General features: G+C 39.9%; 1 long non-coding RNA gene across 1 annotated transcript; it reads left to right on the top strand.

Moving 5' to 3' along the window:
* Positions 1-2,789: 2,789 nt before the first annotated feature.
* Positions 2,790-19,175, top strand: LOC148055700 (uncharacterized). The gene is made up of 3 exons (XR_015705186.1): positions 2,790-2,985; positions 3,339-3,481; positions 18,917-19,175. It is a non-coding gene; the product is annotated as an uncharacterized LOC148055700 (long non-coding RNA).
* Positions 19,176-21,933: the final 2,758 nt, after the last annotated feature.

Genomic DNA, 21,933 nt, shown 5'->3' with positions numbered 1-21,933 from the left:
GATAAAATATGAAAAATTATCATCCTCTAAAGTTCTCTGAAAATACTGTCAGCTATTTAAATGTACTTCATAGTCAAAAAAGTATTTAGTTTCTGAGCCTTATTTGCCCAGAACACTGCATGATGTGCATAATTTTTTTCTTTGTCTATTTTTCTGCCAAACTCCAACTGAAATTATACCTTTAGCATTTTAGTAAGCCAACATAATTTCTGTTGCCAGAGTTGTCATATAATGTAAATTCACAGAGGAAACTCAACTCATGTAGGCTACATGCTACTCAGTATTTAGTAGGAAAATGCAGGTGGCTTGTGATTTTTCTAAAACAGTTAATTCTGAACTCTGCTAGGCAAACACTAAGAAAAATATGCTTATTTTATGATGCAGCTCAGAATATAACAAGTAATTCTTCTATTGCCATAGGTTGGATACTGAAATGGGAATGTGATGATAACACATGGTTCGAAGACATTGAATGATATGGATAGAACTGGATGATCCTGATGACACAACTATAGTTTTATAATAAGGATTAATAGCAAGAATCTCTGTACAAACTGGGGTGCTTATTGAAGAAGTGTTAGAGAGAAAGATGAAGGCTTATTTAATGTTACAAGGTAAGTCTAGGTCACCAGTGTGATGTGACATGGGAAAAAAGACAAATGCAAAAGAGGCAAGTGCAGAAAAGAAGAACAAATGCAGAATTTTTATGGCTGAAATCAGGAGAAGAGTAATTCTTTTGTAAAAGGTGCTGCTAGATTCATCTAGAATGCTGAGGACAATTCTGTTCATCCATGTTCAAGAACAATGTACTTGAACTACAAACACAAAAAATGGGCATGAGGATTTGGGAAACAGAGACCTCTTTCAACGTGAGGATGCTACGTGAGTTTGGCAGAATGAAAGCTGAAAGGAGATATTTATCTTTTAAAGGTACATGAAGGCAGGTAGAGATTACTGAAGTAGAAGTACTATTTAAACTAAAGGTCAATAAGTGCAAGAAGTGGGTGAAAACTGGTCACGATTAAAACCCACATTTGGAATTCGATGAAAGTTTATAATTCTCAGAGGAATTCTGTTTTGAAATAGTCTTTCTGTATTGGGAGAAGGTGGCTGAATTAAACTTAGTACCTTTGTACCTGATGCATTTATGGATGGAACTGCAGTAAGGTGGCCTCTTTAACATCAGAGAATGAGACCGAGTGGTTTGGGAAATTGTTCCAGTTCTAAGTCATGACTACACAAGCAGTGTCAGTTAACTCTTATCTTAGACTAACTCTTAGCTTAGACTAACCCTTATGTTAGACTCTCCTATCTGTCCTGACATACATGGTCAGACACCAAAACATGGTTTGTTCATTCGCTTGATCTTGATGCTTTGACATAGGTGCTGTCTCCTAGCTCAGCATCTCATAGAAATTTCTGGTGGGTGTTTCATTGTGAGGGCAACTGCTGCAAAATCTGTAATACTGTGATTGCCAAATGTGTATTAATATAATTTTGATAGATTTCCCAAGGTTAACCAGAAATGGTTTTGAGGTTTGGGGCTGATGATACTGTGACTCATATTAATGACAAATGGCAGTAACACAGTTCTTGCAAGCAATTTTCAGGCCAGGCAAGGTGCACAAAAGCCTAGCAGAAGATTTGACAGCAGGTGATGAGTTTACATTACAAACTTCAGATTAAGCTTAATGGTTCAGACATAGGCTGGGGAATAATAATAGAAGTACAGCCTTGCATTGTGGGGAGCTTCTGCCTTTTGAAGAACCTTAAAATAGATGAAGACATGGTTAAACAGGAAAATCCTGACTGAGAGAAAATAAAAAAAAGAAAATACACAGAAGGTAGAAGCAGGGATGGGCTTCCCGGAAGGAATATAAAGACATTGCTCAAGTGTATTGGAATGGAGTCAAGAAAGTCAAAACTCATCTAGCATTGAAATCAGTGACGGATGTGAAGGGCAACAAGATGGACTACTGTAAGAACAGAGGGCATGGAGAAGACTGAGGCACGCAGTGCTTATTTTGCTTGCTGGTAAGGCCTGCCAGTTCTCTGGCCTGACGCAGAACCTGTGCGCGAATGCAGCATTGCACCTTGTGGAGGAAGAAAGACTTAGGGAATACATAAGCCAGTACACTGAGTGTAGGCGGCCAGGTGTTGGTAGCTGGGGGGCTGCAGGGCGGCCTCTGTGAGGAGAGGCCAGGGCTGCCCTGTGCCGGACACAGCTGGTTCCAGCCGGCTCCAACGGCCCCACCACAGGGCACGGCTGAGCCCCGCAGCCACCATGGCGGTGCCTCGGGGAAAGCCTGGGTAAGGAAGGGCAGAAAATGCCAGAGAGAGAGAAGAGGGAACAAAAAGAGTGAGAAGCAGCACAGGGAACACCAAGGTGAGAGAAAGAGGAGGCATGCTCCGTGGTGATGGAGCAGACATTCACTGTGGCCAGTGGAAAACTCATGCTAGAGGAGATGGGTATTCCTGAAGGGACTGCAGCTCCTGTGGAGACCCCACACTGGAGCAGGGGAAAAGTGTGAGAAGAAAGGAGCAGCAGAGAGAAACAGCAGTAAGCAGTAACCAGTAACCAGTGCCCCGCAACCTCCACCTGACTTCTTGCATCACTGAAGGGACTGACTGTAACATGTGGTGATAACAAGGCAGGAGGAGGGATCTCTGGAGTGAAGTGAGTAGAGCCTGGGAAAAGGGGGAGGACAGGTGTTTTCCCTAAGTGTTTAAATAGTCTCCCTAAGTGTGTGTAAAAGCCAGGTTTCCTTCACAAAGCTGCAGAACAGGCCCTAACATGTTTGCAATGAAGAAAAGTTCATGAGGGTGGTGTGAGGGAGCGTGAACTCACTGGACTATGACCCACAGCTATGGACCTGCCCCAGGAGGCCACCAGCGATAAAATGGGAAATGTGGTGGCCATGTCACAGTGGGCAGCAGGTCAGCGGTGGCCATGTCTCAGTGGGGCCCATGACATGGCTGGCACAGGTATTTCAGGCTGTGGAGACTGGGAAACAGCACTTTGGAGCTGGTGAGGGCAGGGAAAGGCAGGGCAGGGCCGGACAGGGGAGGGCAGGGGGTACCACTGCCCCTTGGGAGGCTGTGCCCGGGTGCTGCTCCAGCCCTGCTGAGCTCAAGGGCTGTTAGTCGCCCCTGCCTCTGGCCCTGCCCCTCTCCTGGCTGTGAAGGGGTCATGGGGACTGGCAGCCTCTGCTGGGGAGTGGCAGAGCACTGGGTAGGGAGTGTGAAGCTTGCCCAGGACTGCCAAGGGAGAAGCAGGTCTCCATGCCTCAGGGTCTGGATCTGTGCTGGAAACTCATCTTCTCCTGCTTCTCCCTCAGAGCTGGCAGAGGTGAGTCTGAAGGAGAATCCCAATGCTGCTGTGGCTCGCCATTGACTCGTGCTGTTTCAGCCATGAAGTGGAAGGCCCACAATGTCAGTGAGGACGGTGAAAGTGAAGTGATCCTACAGCTCTGGCAGTCAGGTAAAGGGGTTGTCAGGGCATCTGTGTAGGGCCGTGTGGAGGGGGAGGCAGGAGCCCCCCAACTGCCTGCTGCAGGGCCTGTCCTCTCCTCAGCAAGGGGCAAGGAGAGGGAAAGTGCTGCCCAGGGCTGCCTGGGAGCAAGGGGGGCCAAGGTGAACAGGTAAAGTGGTGCAGGAGAGGAGAGGGGAGGAGTGGGAGCCACCGAGGCTGGGGAAGGAGCCTGCCTTTGGGCCAGTGTTGGCTGTCTTGGGCAGTGCAGCAGGAATCGGCACACAGAGAGGATTTCAGCAGAAGCAGGATGTGCTGTGGGGCAGGTGGGGACTGGCTGTGAAGGCAGTGCCACAAGCCATGGAGGGAGGCTAGGGACCTCTAAAGGTAAATCTGCACAGCAGAAGGCTGCAGTATGTCAGAGACACACAACCTTGCCCAGGTATCTTGTGCTTTCCGTTTTGCATGCTTTGCTGTCAGTGTGAAATGTGATGTGTGATGATGCGATGGCAATGTTTCTGGAGTAGAGCATGATCAGCACCAGTGTCTCTGTGCTCTACTGAACGGTGTGGCTTTCCCCATGCTTAGAGCTGCTCAGCATTGACTTTGTTCCAGAAAAAAATGTACTTGTCTTGAAACATATGAGTAGTCTTTTTGAATTCATTGAGGCTCAACCTATGACAGCAAACCATATGATGATACACATAAAGCTGAAGAATGCAGCATCCTACACATCCTATGGTGTTTTCAAGATGTTCAGTAACTGAAAATGAAGCTATTTTAAAACTTATCAGACTTGTGAAAAATTTGATGTTTTGGGGGTAGAACCAGATGAGACACACAAGAAAGATGTTCATTTCTGGGTCTGCTACTATGTTTTCACTTCTTTACCCACTCTACAACATCTTTTCTCAATCTTAGTGTGGTCCTAATTCACAGCTTTGCTGATGCCATTGGTTTCACCCAGTTTGTTCTAAGCAGAAATTGAGTAAAAGCTTAGTGAAAAGCTTACTGGTTTTGAACTAGGTTGAATAAGAGAAGTTTTTTTAAAACAGAGCAACTAGGCTTTCTGCATAATATCTGTAGTTTTGGCCTTCCTGGGAAAATTATATATTCACATTCGTTAGTTCCAATTTTTGTCACCTTGACAAATGTCAGATGTTTTTACTAGAAAATAGCTTTTTGCAGTATTGAAAATTTTAATGGATGTGTTAATGGAGAAAATTTCCCTTTTTTGGTTTTATTTAAAAAGTTGTATTTTATATCAGTGAAAATGAAACTGCTGTTCTTTCTCTATCTCTTTTCAGTCCCCTACTGTTGATTATTCTGCACACTGCTGTGTTTTTTTTGCCTCTGTTGGACACAGAAGGACTTAGAAAAAGAAAAGCAGGCTTCCTCCAAACAAAGAAGCCACTTGTTTTTGGAAAAAAAATGTAGGGGAAAGAAATTTTAAAAAGCTTCTTAAAAGTTTGAGTGAAATGATTTTGGGAAAAGCTCTTGGAAACCATGTATCTTTTACTATATCTTTCTTATAAATAACTGACCTGCTTCTGACCCGTGCTGACCTGCCTATCTCCTACTGAACTTCAGTGTGAGTTAGGGGAATGCAATGTTCTGTGTAGAATTGCACATCAGAAAACTGAACCACTTTTCCCTTCATGACCGTTTTTAGAGGAAGATAAACAAAACCTTTTTTTTTACAACTGAATAAACAAACAAAAAGGCTATGGCCATTCTGGTCTGGCTGTTGGACAGATGGGTTGCTTTACTCCTCTGGAGCACAAAACGATATATAGCAATCTTTTGCTTTGACACAGCTGCTAAGATAGTGGCTTACATGGCTCTGAAGATTTCTATTGTTTCCATTGCAACATTTTCCTAAAGATTAGGTCCTATTTATGTTCATTTTTGAGCTATAACATAACATTTTTGAACTATAACTATAGCATAACCCGTCAGAGTTTTATCATCTTAGAAATACTTGGGAAGTCAGATCTGCTATTCTCTGATTTCTTTGTCAGGTTTCTGAATTGTCCAGTGTCTCTCTTAAAGCTGTAATTAAGTGGCAATTATTAAGCTTTCTTTTATATACAAAGCTAGTTACAGGTGTAAGTCGGTGCTAGTTAAAAAAGAGAGAAAACAACCCTCCCAACAACCTCCTCTCAGAACTAGTCTTCCCTTTTTCACCTTAATAAAATTCTTACATCCTCACAAATGCTCAGCTTGCATTCTCCTAAAGTCAGTTTTGATTAGAGCTATCTTGGATGTTTATCCATTTTAACCCTTAGATTATCATCTTTCACCTTTTCTGTTATATGTTTTTAAATTTATAGGATTTCTTTCTTGAGTTGAAAAAAAGTTGCATTGTTGTATGATTATTTGCTTGTGAAACAAATATTGGGATTTTATGGAGAACTGTGGATTTATATTAGAGCATTATTGGATATGTCCTCATGGCCAGCTTAGCATCCATCTAAGTGGAAATCTCACTTGTACTTTGGAGGGTGGGAAAGGCCTGCTAGCTCAAACTGCAATTGCAACTAATATATGGCCAGCATTTTTTGAGGATAATAGCAGAAATCCCAATTAATTTTTTGTGAGATCATGCATATGCTTATTAGTTCCTTTGATTTCATTGATGTAATTCTCCAGTTACCATGGAATTCTTACGTTTAATCAGGTCCTACATTTCTAAAGCAAAGCATAAGGCAAGCAAAAGATTAAAAAAAAAAAAAAGGAAAGAAGACTTCATCAAAAGTGAAATTCCTCCTCCTTCCCCTTCCCAAAGCCTGAATGTCTTTTTCCTTTGAAGGTCTCATTTAAAATAGCTCACTGGGATTTTATCAAAAAATGCAGCAACTGCATCAGATTTTATTTCAAATATAATTTTTGAGTCTGTTTGCATTGCATTTGATTTCCCTTTCTTTGTTACTTTGCTCTCTTTCCTTTTAATGAAAAGAAAAAGTAAAATTAGGAAATAGCTGATGAAGGGAAGACATGCAGTGTTTTATAGACACTGCACAAGGCTGTAGTGTAAATGCAAGCAGCAGATGATGATTTTTCTATAGTTAAGGTTTTAAGTAATTTCTTTCCCAGTTCATTATCTGATGTTTCAAAGTTAATCAGTCTTAAAAACTGGCATAAGTTGCTGGTCTGTAGGCAAGTTCTTTTAGTCAAAACAATCAACTTACTATATTTTTCATTTTATTACCTTTGGTATAGAATGGCAAAAAAATCAAAGCTTAGACATGACTATGGATTCCTTTTTCTGCATTTTGGGAGCTTTTAGATTCTGATTTTCCCCTCTGTTTTTATGTCTTTCTCCCTCTCCCTTCTACCCTTGGTATTCTAGGTTTTAATCAAATCCTTAATGCTACTTTAATGCAATTTGTATTTAATAGATTTAGGCTTCAGTTAAATACCTCTCAGTTATCAGAACTCAGTGGTTTGGAGAAGTGCTGTAGTAGAGCTTTTGATACTGAAGGCTTAGAGAAAGCTCCAGGGCTCAATAGCTCTGAAACGGTGCTGCTCAGTGTGGAAAATGGCAGCTTGCTTTCCATTAGCAGAAAAATGGCTCCCCAATTTGAATAAGTATATGCACTTTGTCTTAAAGCAATTGTGTTTCATGTAAGATAATACTTGAAAAAGGTCAGATCGTTACTCTGACTCAGTTGCTCATTTGAATGAACTAGATACTTCCAAAAGGCATTAGGAAGAAAGTTGTGTCTGGGGAGGGAAAGCAGGGACTGAGAAACAATTTGTTCCTTTTCCAGATCTGCTTTGTATCGTCCTTCTCATATTAATAGCACTTGGTTTCATCTATGGTCAGCTACTGCATTTTTTAATAGACAAGGGGGCTGCTCCAAAGTTTGTGAAACAAAATGATGGATCACTGACTTAGAAAGGTTGGGGTCCAGCTTATTATAAGAATTCATACTATCTCTTTGGATAATCTGTTTTTGTCAGAAACACAATCCCAACACTTCTGAGGGTGTCAGATACTCTGTATTGATGCCAATGCACCTTGGAGTAAAGATGGGGAAGCAACAGTCAGTTATTCTGCATTTACCACCAACAGCAAACACCTGGGCATGACAGTTCACCCTGTCTGACTTTGCAATACTTTCTAACTGTGCTCCAGCCACAGAGTCCCAATCAGATTCGCTGGTGTGGGAGTCTTGGGTAAGCAATAAATTTGCCCAAAGGTTGCAAAGAGTTTGTCAGCAAAAAAACTGGAAACAAAAGAAGCGAGAAGGAACATAAGAGCTCAATTGAGTGTAAAATAGAAGGTGCAGTGAAGAAAGACTCTACCTGATAAGTGTCATACATTCAGCTCTTGGTTGGTAGTGCTGCTGAAAGAGTAAGGTTGCCAGACCGTTTTTGTTTTAACTCCTTATTTTCTGCTGCCTAACTTTGCCTGACGACATGGACATTTTTCCACATTGGGTATATGCTTAGGCTGAGTATTTTGGGACAATTTCAGCAAAAATGGCTAAACCATTTCAGAGGAATGAAATTAGGAGAAAAACACATTGCTTGCCAACATTTTTACAGCCCTTTAATTGCAAAGTTCTAGCAGACGTATGGGCTAAAGCAGAGATGCAACATTTGGGATGTAGGTTGGTTTTATGACAAAGATGTGCCTTTTTCTACTTTTTCAAAAAAAGCTGTCCCAGTTTGGAGAAATTTCATGGCTTTGGAAAAATATTGTTTTGCCCATGTTTTGTAGAGACTAGCGTACACATGGTGGGTAAATCCATTAGAATTCATACGTAGAGAAGCTAAGAATTGGAGTCAATTTTTTAAGAAAGACTAGAATTCAGATCCCAAAATAGACAGAGAAAGAGTGATGAGATTGAGGATGAAATAAGGGACTGGATGGATAGAGAGGGGAAAGAGGTGAATTCAAGTACAGACCATTTAGGAATGGGGAGCAAGTGCAGCAGGTGTTGTGTGCATGGCAATATGGCTACTTCATAGATTGCGAAGGTGAGGGGAGAAAAAGAAGTTAGGGAGGACAACAAGCTTTGCTGATCTTGTTGATGGGACTGTGAAGAGTGATAGTATTATTTGTTGACTGTGGGAAAGATTTTCCCTCTCTGCTGTTATGTAATTTCTACCCAGCCTTGCATCAGCTAGCTTGGGTTTTTGAAGCGCTCGTGTAGGCAAAATAGGTAAGAGAGTGCTGTCACTGTTGTGTCATGCAGGGCAATGTCCTGGGCCAGCCTGATGAGTATGATAAGTGTTGTTTCCTAATTCTGTGCACTAATAAGATCTTATGTTGGTATTTCCCCAATGTGGAAATAGAGGCAACACAGCCACTGATTTGATGAGATGTTATTAAATTTACAAATGTATTATCCATGGAGGTGGTTTCCACCACGCAGTGAAAAATACAGTGCCATTCCTTTCTTCCCCAGAGTTGGATTTATGTTTTTATTACATACATTCACGGGACTCAACAAATGAGAGCAAATCTAGGAAGCCAGCTATATCTGCCTGTGCTTCTTGGCTTTTGATGGAACAGATGTAATAACTGTTTACCTAAACTGTAGTTAAAACTGAAAATGTGCTCAGAACACTTTTAAGTTTTTATTTTAAATGTACTGTCCTGTTTTCTGGAAAAGAAAGCAAACCTATTGAAGGTAGGGATTTAAAGGGTTAGTCAAATTCATCAATCTTTATGTACATAACACTGTCTTTGAAGAAGTTTGCTGAAGTTATTCTCAATAGCAGAGAGATATAACTACTCTGCTGAGTTGCTATTATCTCCAGTTTTGAAAGAAGCAGCTTGATTTCCTGCAATTGTAATTTAAAGCCAGGTGGAAAATTCCTCCCATTGCTCTTTCTTCCTGTTTGAAACTTATTCCCAAATCGCAACATTTTTACATCATTAAAAAAAAAATCTACTTGTGAAGACTTTTCTTTTACACTCTATGTGCCCTTTAAGAATATTTATGGGGCTATTCCCCCTTAGGTGCGCATGTAACTCCCATTAACTTTAATGGGGTTTTAGGTGCGTGCATGAAGGAATGAATATAGAGTTACTATGTTTGGAGGAAAGAGGGCCAGTCCCTTATTCAGCTGAGATTTCATTAGAATTTCAGATGCCAGTTTTTAAGAGGAGGGTGGTGCTCAGGGGGCCTGCATTTCATAAAGTGCCTAGGGCAAAATACGTACTTAATCTGGCTGGTGCTATTTCTTATTGTTGATGGTGATGTTCAAAATTGAAGTTGTGCTCTTACTACCAGTGCATTGAATATAACTCTTTTACTTTCTGGTAAGTGGGGAAAAAACCTATTTCATTCTTGGCTTTTTTGTCTGCTAAAGTCATTATAAAATGTAAATGAATACATTGTAAGTCAAATCTGAATTACAAATATTCTGTCTGGAGTTTTGTGTGAATACTATGCAAATTTTGTTCATCTTTAACAGCTATGGGCATGGATAGGATTTTGTAGCAAGGCATCTGCTAAAGTCTCCTGGTTTTCTAAAACTGAAAAGCTTCCACAGTTCAAATTTGGAAAAGTTGTGTAGATACACAGACTTGTATATATATATGTGTATATACGTATACATACTATATATATGTATATGTGCATGGCCATACTTTAGGATAGCTCTTTTTTTATTCCAAAATCATCCGAGTTTGAGCACTAAACTTAGAGATTTGTGAGGGTGAAGTTTTTTCAATACACTATCAGAGAATTGTAGGGCACCCAAACGTAGGTTTGCCAAGAGTCTAGCTGAACTCGTATTGTGAGGTATTTCTAGTAGTTCCTAATTTAGTATGGAGTAGTTCATTAGTTTTGTGTGTGTATACATAGATCCTCCTTTTGGTGGGGGACACTTTAAATCTATAGTTGGCAAATTCTGTGATTCCTAAATTGTGACTATAACAACTGTGAAAAGCCCAAGAGTGAGTCTGTCCTGCTCTCCAACAGAATGGAGGGAGGGTAGCAGAAATACAGATCTTCTTCTTCGTCCCACAGTAGCATGGACTTCGGCTGTGTCAGCCAGTATGAGGCTACTTTACTACCTAACAGCTAATCACATTTCACACAAAGGGTTTAAAGCCAAGTGGTGAGTGTGTATTGTTAATCACCTTCTTTCATTTCGTTAGTGTTCAGCTTGGTCCTGACCAAAAAAAGGAATTGATCAAAGCTTGTAGCTGTGAAGACTGAAGGGTGATTTAGTTTCAGCACCACAGTATCTTGGAAAGGGCATCAGGAAACAGATCTGTCAGTCATCCTCATCTTGTAATCAGTAAAGCTTGGTGATTCACAGTCTTCTTAAGATGGTCATGTGATAAGTACACTTGGCAACTATGCAATTACAAACTTTTAGTTATCTGGTTACCTTAGCACTGCACAGCTGGAATAACTACCTTGGCAGTTTAGCTCATGAAGGTTGTGGTAGTGGGAGGTTTTTGTGCACTTGTTTTATTTGTTTGTTTTTTAAAATCTACTTTGTATCTTGAGTATATTCATTGATGTTTATATGGTCTCCTAATTACAGACTGCTTTGGTAGTTTATACAATGCTGTAGAATAACTTATACTGCCCTCATGGCTGCTTACAGCAACCAAGCTCTTATACCCATTGCAGGCCTGCCTAAGGTGACTGAGCATCATCAGACAGTTCACAGGTACATTAGAACCTGCCTCAGGATTTTCTGCTTGAATCAGTTCTAATCTAATCATTTTGTATTACTGAAGAAATTCTGATGTAGACCCTGTAGGTGGTAGAATTCCTCCTAGATGCCTCACCAATGAAGTTACAGTCTAATTTCAAGTTTACAGTCAAATTAACTTTCATTGTATGTAGGATTTCTACATTTTTTGACAAGGACAGCTGAGTTTTTCAGGTGTTGCATAATTTACGAGTTATTTTTCATCTTAACACAGGGCAAAACATAAACATTGATTTAGCAGCAGTTTCAAGACTATGTAGGTCATATTATGTGTGTGTTTTGTTGTGTCGTCCCCGCCGTCCCCCCCCGCCCCATGGATTTCATGTGATTACAGAAGTGACAGAAAAAGCAGATTTAGAATATCTGCCATTCTGCCTTCTGGCATAATCATGTTTATATTTTTACAAAAGGTAATTTTAATGGGAAATCTGAAAAACAGAAAAAAGCCCTTAAAACCTATACTTTGAGAAGTAATACTGTCTTTCAGAGACTTCTGAAAAAGAAGTAAAATCTGGCACTTTTATGATGCAGAGGTGCAGATAAATCATCAAAACAGGAATTGTTCAATGCAAAATGGTTAAATAAGTAGAAATTTTTGTTTCAAAATTAAACAATAAGGCCATGAATTCTTCCAGTCTTTGACTTACTGTTAGAAAACATTGTAACAGATCACTTTGGAATTTGATTGAAGTGCTCTATTGTTCAGCTTCAACACATTCTGACATCTTTTGCAGATCAATTAAAGTGTGCCAGTGTGGAAGAAATAAAAATGAAGCTGTCATTTTATCTTTAGTTGAGAATAAAAAGAAATGCATTTGAGGAAAAAGATGAAAGAGAAATGAGCTATGTTTGAACATAGTGAGTGTAACTTCTATGTATACATGAAGTTGTCTGACACTACTCCATGAAGTAAAAAGAAGTGAACAAGTAGGTAGAAATAATTTAAAAAATAAAGGAGGAGGAGCAGAATAATGAGATAATATGTGCAGAATATAAGCCACCAGCCAGAAGGGACCATGAATTTGGTTTAGAAATGAGAAACTGAAAAATACAATCTTAAAAATAAAGAGTGAAGTAAATGGACAAGTTGTTGGCATTTCTGAAAGAGAAATCTTGCTGGGACAGAATTTCTGTCTCTGAAGATGAAATCCCCGATCCTGCATGTGCGCTTAATTATATAATCAACTATAAGCTTGTTAGTGACTTTCATGAGGATACAGTTCCAGTGACTGTAAGCAGTCACTGTTAAAAATAGGTATAAAAATTGGAAGGCTTAGTGATTATTATATAAGCAACTGATGATGAAATATGAAGGATTTTTACTAAGTTCCTTCTGTCAATTTTTTTAGAGTACATAACTGATGGAAATATTTACATACTGTTTTATTTTCCTTAAAAAACAAAGACCTTTAGAAATAGTAGATGAATGTGAGGATTTTTGATACTTCAGTAGAAGAGATTGATGTGATGAATTTTCAGAGGTTCCTCTAGAATGTTAAGCAGTTAACAGAATTAATGTTAGAAAAAACAAATATAAAATTACTTTGTCTGATAAAAGCTGTAGGTTCAGCTGTAAATATCAAGAAACAACAACATTCTTTCTCTTCAAGTCTACAAAAATGTGTGTGCTTTGAAACACTATGCATAATCCTATTGCACCCAGTTACACTATCACATATCACTAATTAAAGTTGATCATTGAGGAGGTACATTTTTGTATTATCACATTCCAGGAGACAGGATTTAGCTGGGAGCAAAGGAAAAAACTTAATTTTGATTTATATATTTTGTTCTACATTTTCCCTTATAGAAGATGCAAGTCTTTTGAAAGGTTTTCAATATAGACAGGGAGTGATTTGGAGAAAGAACCTGCAATGACATTATATATGCAGGTGGAAAAAGACAAGGAGATGAAATGGGAAAGTCGAGGCACAGCGTAATGGACAATTTTAAATCACAGTGAAGACTGAGTCTGCACAGTCAAATCAGTGACCTTTGGATATCAAAACAAATAAGTCTTGTTCAGTGCTAGTGTAGGCTCTGAGAAGGTTGATATTAAATTCCTGATTTGTCCTCGTATCCTGCTTGGATTGTTTCAGGATTGTTTCAGTTCCCCCTCCATCAAACTATGATAGCACAGAGAAATTGCAAGCATAGACTTGTGAGTGCATGTGTTTGTTTCTGTTTTTGATTTTTATCACAAACTGCTTCTTTTCCTGTCTCTATGAAGAAGTGTACAAAGAAGTGTACAACTTGAAAGTACTCCCAAACTTGCAGCTTTCAGACAACTGTGGGTGCCTTGGTTTACATTTTAGCTCTGAGACAGGTTGCACGTCCATGCTTTCTGTAGAGAATTTACAGTTGATTTTAATTTTATGCAGGTCTGCAAGCTTTGAAATACAAAAAATCTCAAAAAAAATGAAATTACTGTTGTCTATCCAGGTCTAGAGGGCTGCAATGTGAACACAGAAATAGGAGCATTCTTATTTCCATGATACAATTCCAACAGGGAGATTACTAGAGTGAGTATGTATAACTTTACACTCACTGCAATAACTTTTCCTGAGATCCCTGATACCTCTTTAAAATTCACTGCTTTCAGCTGGACCATGTAGTCTGTGGGATCAGATCCTAATGACAGAAGCTGAACTAGATTCTGCCCTAATAATTTGACTTTTTTTTATGGAAGTTTGTGAAAGTTCTTACAGTGAAACCTCTCAAGGTGTGTCTGTGTGTATGTATCTCTATGTGTTTCGGTATTTCTGTGTGTGTACACCTTGATGTAGTAGCCTTTTAATACCAAATACTCTTTTAAGGAGATATACTCAAATGAAGACATTTTTTTTTTTTTTGTATGAACATCCATCCCATACATAAGAAAGAAACAAAAATGTCAGTGAAACCTTTACCTTAAAGCCAAAGTTATATCAATCTCTTCTCCCACCAACAAGCCTCCTGAAGTACAGTTTTTTCTCCACCTAAAGATAAAATCTCTGAGGCACATCAGGTCAGTATTCCTCTATATATCCTATTTATCCTGATTATGTTGAAATATCTGTTATAAAAGCAAGTACAGGAGCTGATTTCAAAAGATCCCAATAGCAGAGGAATTGTAATTCCACACAATATACCAACTCACTTTCTTCTTGTTACATGTTAAGTAGTTTGCAGGATGCCTGCCTATGCAATATAGACATTGCTTCTACCATACTTGGCTCGTAGATATTTCCATAGGAACTTTATAAAGCTCTGTAACTTTTTGTTTGTAAGGATCATTTTTACTTCCCTTCCAAAAATACAGTAATTCGTCATAATTTCAAATATTTTTGAAAGCGTGTAAGTTTGTTAAAAACAATCATTTTGACTGCTTAAAATAAAATGGTGACATTGTAACACATTACCTAGAAGTATTAGGGCATCAGGTTACAGACCTGAACTTTTTTTGAACAAAACTCAGCTTGATTCTTCTTTTCTTCCTTAAACTCACCTGATTGAACACAAATTGGTTCAAACTAATGGTGGTGGGATATGATGGTGGGAGGGAAGAGTATTTTCCTAGGAGAGCTTGGTCAGCAAAGGGACTGTTTGCTCGGACCAGAGTCTGCAGAGCAGCACAGAGCTGCAGAGTCAGTCAGGTGGGAAAGGCCCTCAAGGGGTCACTAGTCCAACCTACTGCCAAAGCAGGGTCAAATCAGGCTGCTCAGGACTGTCTCCACCTGAGTCTTGAAAACCTCAAAAGACGGAGATTACACAACCTTGCTGGGCAACCTATTCTTGGATTATTTTTTTCTTTATATCCAGTCTGACCCTCTCTTCTTTAGCCTTAGGCACTTTGCCTCATTTTACCTATCATGCACTGCTGTGAAGATCCCAGCTCCATTGTCTCAATAACCTGCCTATAGGTTCAGATGGATGGTTATTAGGTCTCCCCGAAACCATCTCTTCTGCAGGCTGAATAAGCCTTGATCCCTCAGCCCCTCCTTGCAGGGCAAGAGCTCCAGCCTTTGACCAGGCTGGTGTCAGTTGGCTGTCTTTGCTGCCAGGACATGCTGCTGGCTCATGCTCAGCTTGCTGTCAGCCCAGCTTTCCAGGGTCTTTTCCACAGAGCTGCTCCCCATTCAGTCAGTTCCCAGTGTACCATTGCCAGGGGCTCTTCCTGTGCAGGTGGAGGACCTTCCATTTGTCCTAGTTTAATTTCACGAAGTTCTTGTTGGCCAGTTCTTCCAAGCTGTCTAAGCCCCTCTGAATGGCAGTCCTCCCTATAATGATAAACCCCCTGGTTTGGGGTCATCCGCAAACTTGTTATAAGTGCACTCTACAGCCTCCTCCAGGCCACTTGATAAAGATTTTAAACAGGATAGGTCCCAGGATAGAGCTCTGCAGTACTCCACTGTGGTTATGGGCTCGGATAAAAAGTGGTGACTGAATGAACTCTGACAGGTGGGCGAGAGGTTGAGGCTATGGTTTCTCAGTAGCAGCAATTGTTAAGATTTTCCTCCTGTTTCGCTGTTATTTTCTTCTTCTTCTTTTTTTTTTTTTTTTTTTTTTAAATGTGTTCACACTGTTTCCTAAATCCTAATCTGTGAACTTTGTATCTCAGTTTATTAGGTAAGATTTGCTGCTGTTGCATCTTCAGTCATATGGATTTGAGTTTATCACCTGGCGCTTGCGCAGAATATTGAGTTGTCAACCTGTTACCTGTTTCTGACTGATCTCAGCCCTCTGCAGCCAAAATAGACAGGATAAATACCTGTAAACTTGTAAATAAATAAGGGACAGAGTTCTCTAAGTTACTGTTATACTTCCTGTCTGGATCACTTTTGTTGCATGCAGAGACTGCTAGTAGGATATACTAAACTTAAAAGTATAACAGAACTTCCTGATACATTCATAGTAAATAGTAATAACCAATGAGAAACTATGCTAAGCATTAGTGTGCTTACCACTCCTGATTAGGCACCTGAAAAGTCCCTGCTGACAAGGCAGTTGGGCAGCTTTTGGTCAGCTGGGGAGGAATAGACTTCTACTGCTCCCTGGCATGAGTTGATCTTCAAGGTTACTGAGTTGCTGTCAGTTCCCTGTTTTTCCCTTTAGGATCGTATACCTCTCATGTGGGTGTCTTTCCCCTTGAATCTTTGAGCTACAACTTATCTTCATCTCAGCAGTCTTACCTCTGCAATTTTATCTTCCTTATCTTGCACGGCTCCGCTATACAGATTTTCTTACATCTTGGGCAATTTAATCAGAAGCTTGGTCTGAGGTCTCACATCTGGGCTGTATCAGAGCTGGACACAGGATCATAGGCAGCTGACCCTCTGAGTTGGTGTAATACAGTGAACCTGCCCTTCCCTCCTCTCTCCCTCCCTTTTTTTTTCCCATTGGCTCTAAATGTCTCTGAAATCAGCGAAGCAAAGGTCAGTCTCAGTGCTGATGTTCAGAGCGGAGAAAAACTTCTCCTTTTCTTCCGCTCTTAGGATGAGGAACAAACAGGCTGCGACGTGCAGAAACAGCTTTTAATAGTGCATGTCTGTTGTAACTCACCTTGTTTTTCATTCCAGTGTTGGAGTAGAAGATGTAAAAGATTTAGTGCTGGGCTATAGCAAGTAAAAGAAATTACAATGCTTTAAGCCAGAGTTCAAATTCAGGTTTATGTGTAAACTTAGCATGAACGAACCAGTTCTTTATTGGTAACATTATAACTTGGCTTAAACCAAACTGGTTGTTTACATTGGTCATATTGAACCTGAACTAAGCCCCACATTTTACTTGCTTGTTTCCATAGCTAAGTACAAAAACTTTGCCTGCAGGAAGACAGATTTCAGGAATGGATGTACCAGTAATGAGAAGGCTCTAGGAGAGACAAGTAGTTGTTAGTATTAAGAACAAATACAGGAGGAAAACTGGATTACTCCAGAGGAGAAGATGAAGATGTTGAAAGAGTTGATAGGAAAATCAATTTCATAAAATAAACTATGATGAGAAAGATTGAATGTAGGGTTACAAACTCAATGGTAAAGGAGTATTTTATAATCACATGACACCTAGATTTTTAATATGAAGGTGTAAGGTTGGCAGATAAAAGAAGACATAGCTCTTGCTAAGATATCAACTTCCCCAGCCCCCCAAATACTGTTGACTACTAGTGGAAACAATAGTCTAAACTTCCGTCACTAGCAATGCAGAATGAAGCTCTGTTTGCTATAGTTATCCGATCATCCCTGTGTCTTTAAGTATGACATTACTGAATGTCTCTTTTCAATGTGTTACTAGATGGTCTGGCATGAAACTAATGCAGGGAAAGAAAGCTGTAAAAATTCTTTTGGTCTGTGTAAATGATTTGTACTAAAATCTCACTTTCTTCTAGAGTGAGTGTCTCTAGCTACCATTATGTTTCTCTTGTAGTTTTTCCTCTTATAAAGACATGGCACATTCCTCTGGAAACTGACAGATGAAGACAGCTGTTAATTAAAAGATGAAGCATATTGTAAATTGGCCTGTGCATGGAATGTAGTGTGCATATTGTGACAAAAATAGCACATACATACATATTATGTCTTTGGCTGTATGATAATGCATGGAAATTACTGAGTTAAACCAGTAAGTGCAATAATGCAGAACATTTAAAAACACTTTAATTTTTTGTTTATATATTTTACTCCAAAAATATAGGTTACTACCTCTAAATGAGTGAAGTATTTTCTCAGTTTTAAGATCAGGTTGCAATACTGCAATGATGTTGCCCCGAGACCACTTTTCCCTATTGGCAGGGGTCTATGCTTCTTTGGAAGAATTGAGGTTTATCCTGACTTAGAGGGAGAATGTGGCTTATTGCCTCTAGTGAGGGATAAAGGAGGTTGTATTGGCAAGAGAATAGTACCTTCTACATATTTTAAATTACAGGGGAAATTGGCTGTTGTCAGAATAAATCCTCACTCATTTTGTTTGTACTTTCCCAAATGTTCTCAGGGATCCAAATTAAGAAGACGCCATGTTAAAATACTCATTTTGCTTTTGTTTAAGCTACTTAAGCTAGTCATTGACTAAAAGTTTTTTAGCAAGATAGGCACATTTTTCATGATGCTTTTCCATTTTGCCTTCTGTTATTCTGGCAAAGGAGTAGTATATCTCTGTTAAACAGAGGGTCTGTTGTCTCTGTAGTTTTGCCATTTTATTGCCTCAGCAGCACAATCCCACCTGGTCAGAGGGTGAAGGAGAGAAGCTGCCGTGAAGGAGCTTACAGCCTAGCAGGTCTGTAAAAGTGCATGTGCTTAAGGCACAAAACCTTTTCCAGCTGTTTCTGACTAGCTTTCCTCTCCATTGCTGTAAAAGAAATTTTCCTCTGAAGGAAATACTGGAGTCTTCTGCTTGAACATCTGTGTTTATCTGACTGAATGAGACTAAACAGCAACTCCAAAACCTGAGAAAAGTCAGGTCTATACAGATCTCTTTCATCTTGCTGTAAATGAATAGGAACTGCCTTCCACTTTTCCTTCCCCTTCCCGTACCGAAGAAAGGCCTTGGTACCTTAATTTGCTTTTTAACCTTAAAATTAGTAATAATATGATCTTCATAATGGTTATTTTCCCTGGAGGATTCTGTGGGGAGCCTAATGAGTTTTCCTTGGAGCAGAGTTGAGGTGTTGAACATTTTCAGAGAGAGCTATCATGTCACTGTTTGTCATGCTTTTGAACTAAATAGCTGTTGGTGAAAGCACAGTTTTGCACAAAGTTTAAATTATTTCTCCATTTTTCACAGATGACATTGTAATTCCACTGCCTGTGTATCTGTCCTAATGAGCCTATCCAAGCGCTGGAGGCCAAATTCCTTGAGTATTCCTTCCTATGCTGAATTGGTCTGGGTCCTGGATACTCCAGGGAAGATTGCACAAGTTACTGCATACCAAGGCCACCAACCCCTATTGCATCCTGCAGCACATTCTCTGCCTGACAACATGCTTTTTCCAAGGATGTGCAGCTACTCTCATAACATTTCCTAGGGACTGCACACACAGCAAAACTCCTAAAAGGACTCTGTGGGACAGCTCACTCCTTTAGTGGTACCACACTAGAAACAGGTGCTTGCTAGAGGGGATGGCCCTTGTCCCTTGCAGAGATAACTCTGTGTCAAACTCTCCCTGAAGGAAGATGAGGACTGAAATAAGAACCTGCTTCACCCCCACAGTGAAAAGGAGAAATCTGCTACAGCATCTGCAACCCTCTGGCTTAATACCTTTCCCAGAAAGTCTGGTTGCCCACCTAGGATTCCTGCTCTGATGTTCCTGGCTGTGCTCCAAGACCAGGGTTGATAGATGCCCTGAATCTGCATAGCAACCATCTGTTTAGAGCCCGGGAGGCCATCACCAAGCACAGAGGTAGTGTGGTGCAGACCTAATATGCACAGCAGATGACATTTTGTTCTTCAGCAGCTGCTACGTACATTAACCGTAGTTTCTGTCAGCTTGACCACCCTCTTGCCAACACAAATCATACCCTTCCAAGCTATCTCCAGTGCTGACCACAGCCAGGCTATGTGAGAGAGATGCAAAGAGAAAAAGGAACAGTTTTTACTTAGTGACAAAATGATGTCTAGTGAAGATGAGACTGAACAAGGCTGCCCTTCCTACCCCTTCCCTGGCAGCCTTGCTTTTGTGTAGCAATGCATAAATAAAATGATTTTTGGCTAACATAATTAGCAAAAGCTGTTTCACTCTTCCAAAAAATGACCCCAAGGGATGGGATGTAATGTAGTCAAGAGAGAATTACTCTTGGTCCACCGAAGCTGTTGCTGAGAAACATTCTTCCTATGTGGAATTGCCGGAACTCAGACAGTGTGAATGTTTCTGAACAAACAAATGAAACTTGTTTTTTTTATTATATTCAGTGTGGATTTACACGAGAGATGGCCTTTGTAGGAAGAGAGCATGCACAGCAGAGGGCAGGCCTGGGAGGCCCTGGAGTTCAGGTTCTGGACATCTGCTGCAACAGCCCCGAATGTGCTAGAGGAGGCTGGGCATAGCTATTTTGTAAAGCCCTCTGTTCTCAGTAGTTCAGGTGGTCTCTAGATAGGTGTGCTGAGAACCAAGGAGAGCAGTTCTGCAAGGACTGAATCATTCTGCGCACATGAAGAAAATAATATCTTTTCCTGGACAAGAATGATATTTTTATGTCTTGCCAGAAATAAGGCATATAGTGCTTGAAAATCATATCTCTGACTGTCTGGGGCAGAGGAGCCTTAACTCCCAGTCACCTCCACATGCCAAGAAGAGTTCTGCCTTCTTCCTTTCTCTTTGTGACCTTGAACTTGATCCTAGACCCAGGGTGGTAATATACCTTGGCCTCAGAGTCCTCTACAGGGGATCACCTTCTCAATATCAGGCAGGTTACTTTCCCTTTTGTAGCACAGACAGGCCCTGGGAATGCTGTGGGGAAAGTTGTGAGGCAGAGGTGGGTGACAGCACGAATCAGACAGAGCAAATCAAGTAGCGCCATAGAGTAGTGTTATGGGATGTGGATGGTGTGGATGAACAAGCAGCTAGTCTAGAGAGGCATCACACCTCAAAGTTACAATATCTTTCTTAAGCTGGGCTGTGTGTGCTCCAAGAGTTTGCATTGTGAATGCCAACAGAATATTTTAGCCTGCATACTTTTATTCAGGTAGCTTTTGGGAGTGATCCAGAAAAGTAGAGAGGTATAGTTTATTTTTCTGGTCACCTATGAGAAAAAGAATAAAAAAAAAATCAAAACAAATTTAGGACTTGATTAACGTATAACACAGCGCTATGCAGGGTCTCGCAGTCTTTAAGTCAGCTTGTTTGTAACATATTGAAGGAGAAGAATCTGACAAGATACAGTGGAGGAAAACTTATGCTTAATTTTACCCTTTGGAAATACCAGCTTTCAGCTGCCTTTTTACATTATAAGATTAAAAAAAAGAGAAGTGGGCATTTCTTTTCCACTACAATTTATTTACTAGAAAATTCTCTCCTGTTTGGTGGGAGATAGATGTGAAAATGTGAAATATCTGAGTGGAAAGTAAAAATAAAACTATATAAATACCTACTTACATACAGTTTTTCCATCACAGAGACTTTAGAAAGGCTACTTAAATAGGGAATATGCAAATAAGAAATTACTTTCAAGAGAAAAAAGCTGTATATTTTCATATTTCTTTCTTTTTTTTTTTTTTTTGTCATTTTGCAGGGGGGAAGTTGGGAGGAAAATTAAAGGGAAATGTTGGACTATGACCAGAGAAGTGGCAGTGTTTTGAATTTGTGCATCTTTTTCTCCCTATAACAGAAGAGGAACCTTTGCAAAGTTAATATAAATTATTATTGTTTTTCTCACAAAGGCTTCCATCCCAGATAATTCTTTTGCTTGTAATGTGGGTTTTGAGAAATTGCCCACACAGTAAAGCTGAACTCTACTGCATACTGTTCAGCTGTTAAAAAACTTGGGGTCTGTATGCAGGCAGGGAAAGTTATTTTAGCCTCCGCAGAATTTGGAACTGATGTGGTTATCATGCTCTACATTTAGATCTTGACAATGTCATAAATCAATGACAAAGTAAATATCCCAGCCTTTTGGGTACGGTCAGCAGAAGGCAATCTTTACTACTTTTTGAAAGCTTGGGAGTCTTATACCACACGCAACTTACGCACTCTCAGGTTCTTATGCATTCCTCTTAAAACAGAATACTTAGTGTTGGATTTAGATTCTAATTTACTTATTATTACTAATTACTTATCTTTGCTTTCTTCTTTAGAATTGCCTATT

Source organism: Nipponia nippon, unplaced genomic scaffold (assembly GCF_047370975.1).
Source record: "Nipponia nippon isolate SJK-2023a ecotype South Korea unplaced genomic scaffold, ASM4737097v1 scaffold_2, whole genome shotgun sequence".
NCBI classification, from domain to species: Eukaryota; Metazoa; Chordata; class Aves; order Pelecaniformes; family Threskiornithidae; genus Nipponia; species Nipponia nippon.
Note: the sequence above shows the minus strand (reverse complement) of the source record. Positions and strands in the feature narration are given on the sequence as shown.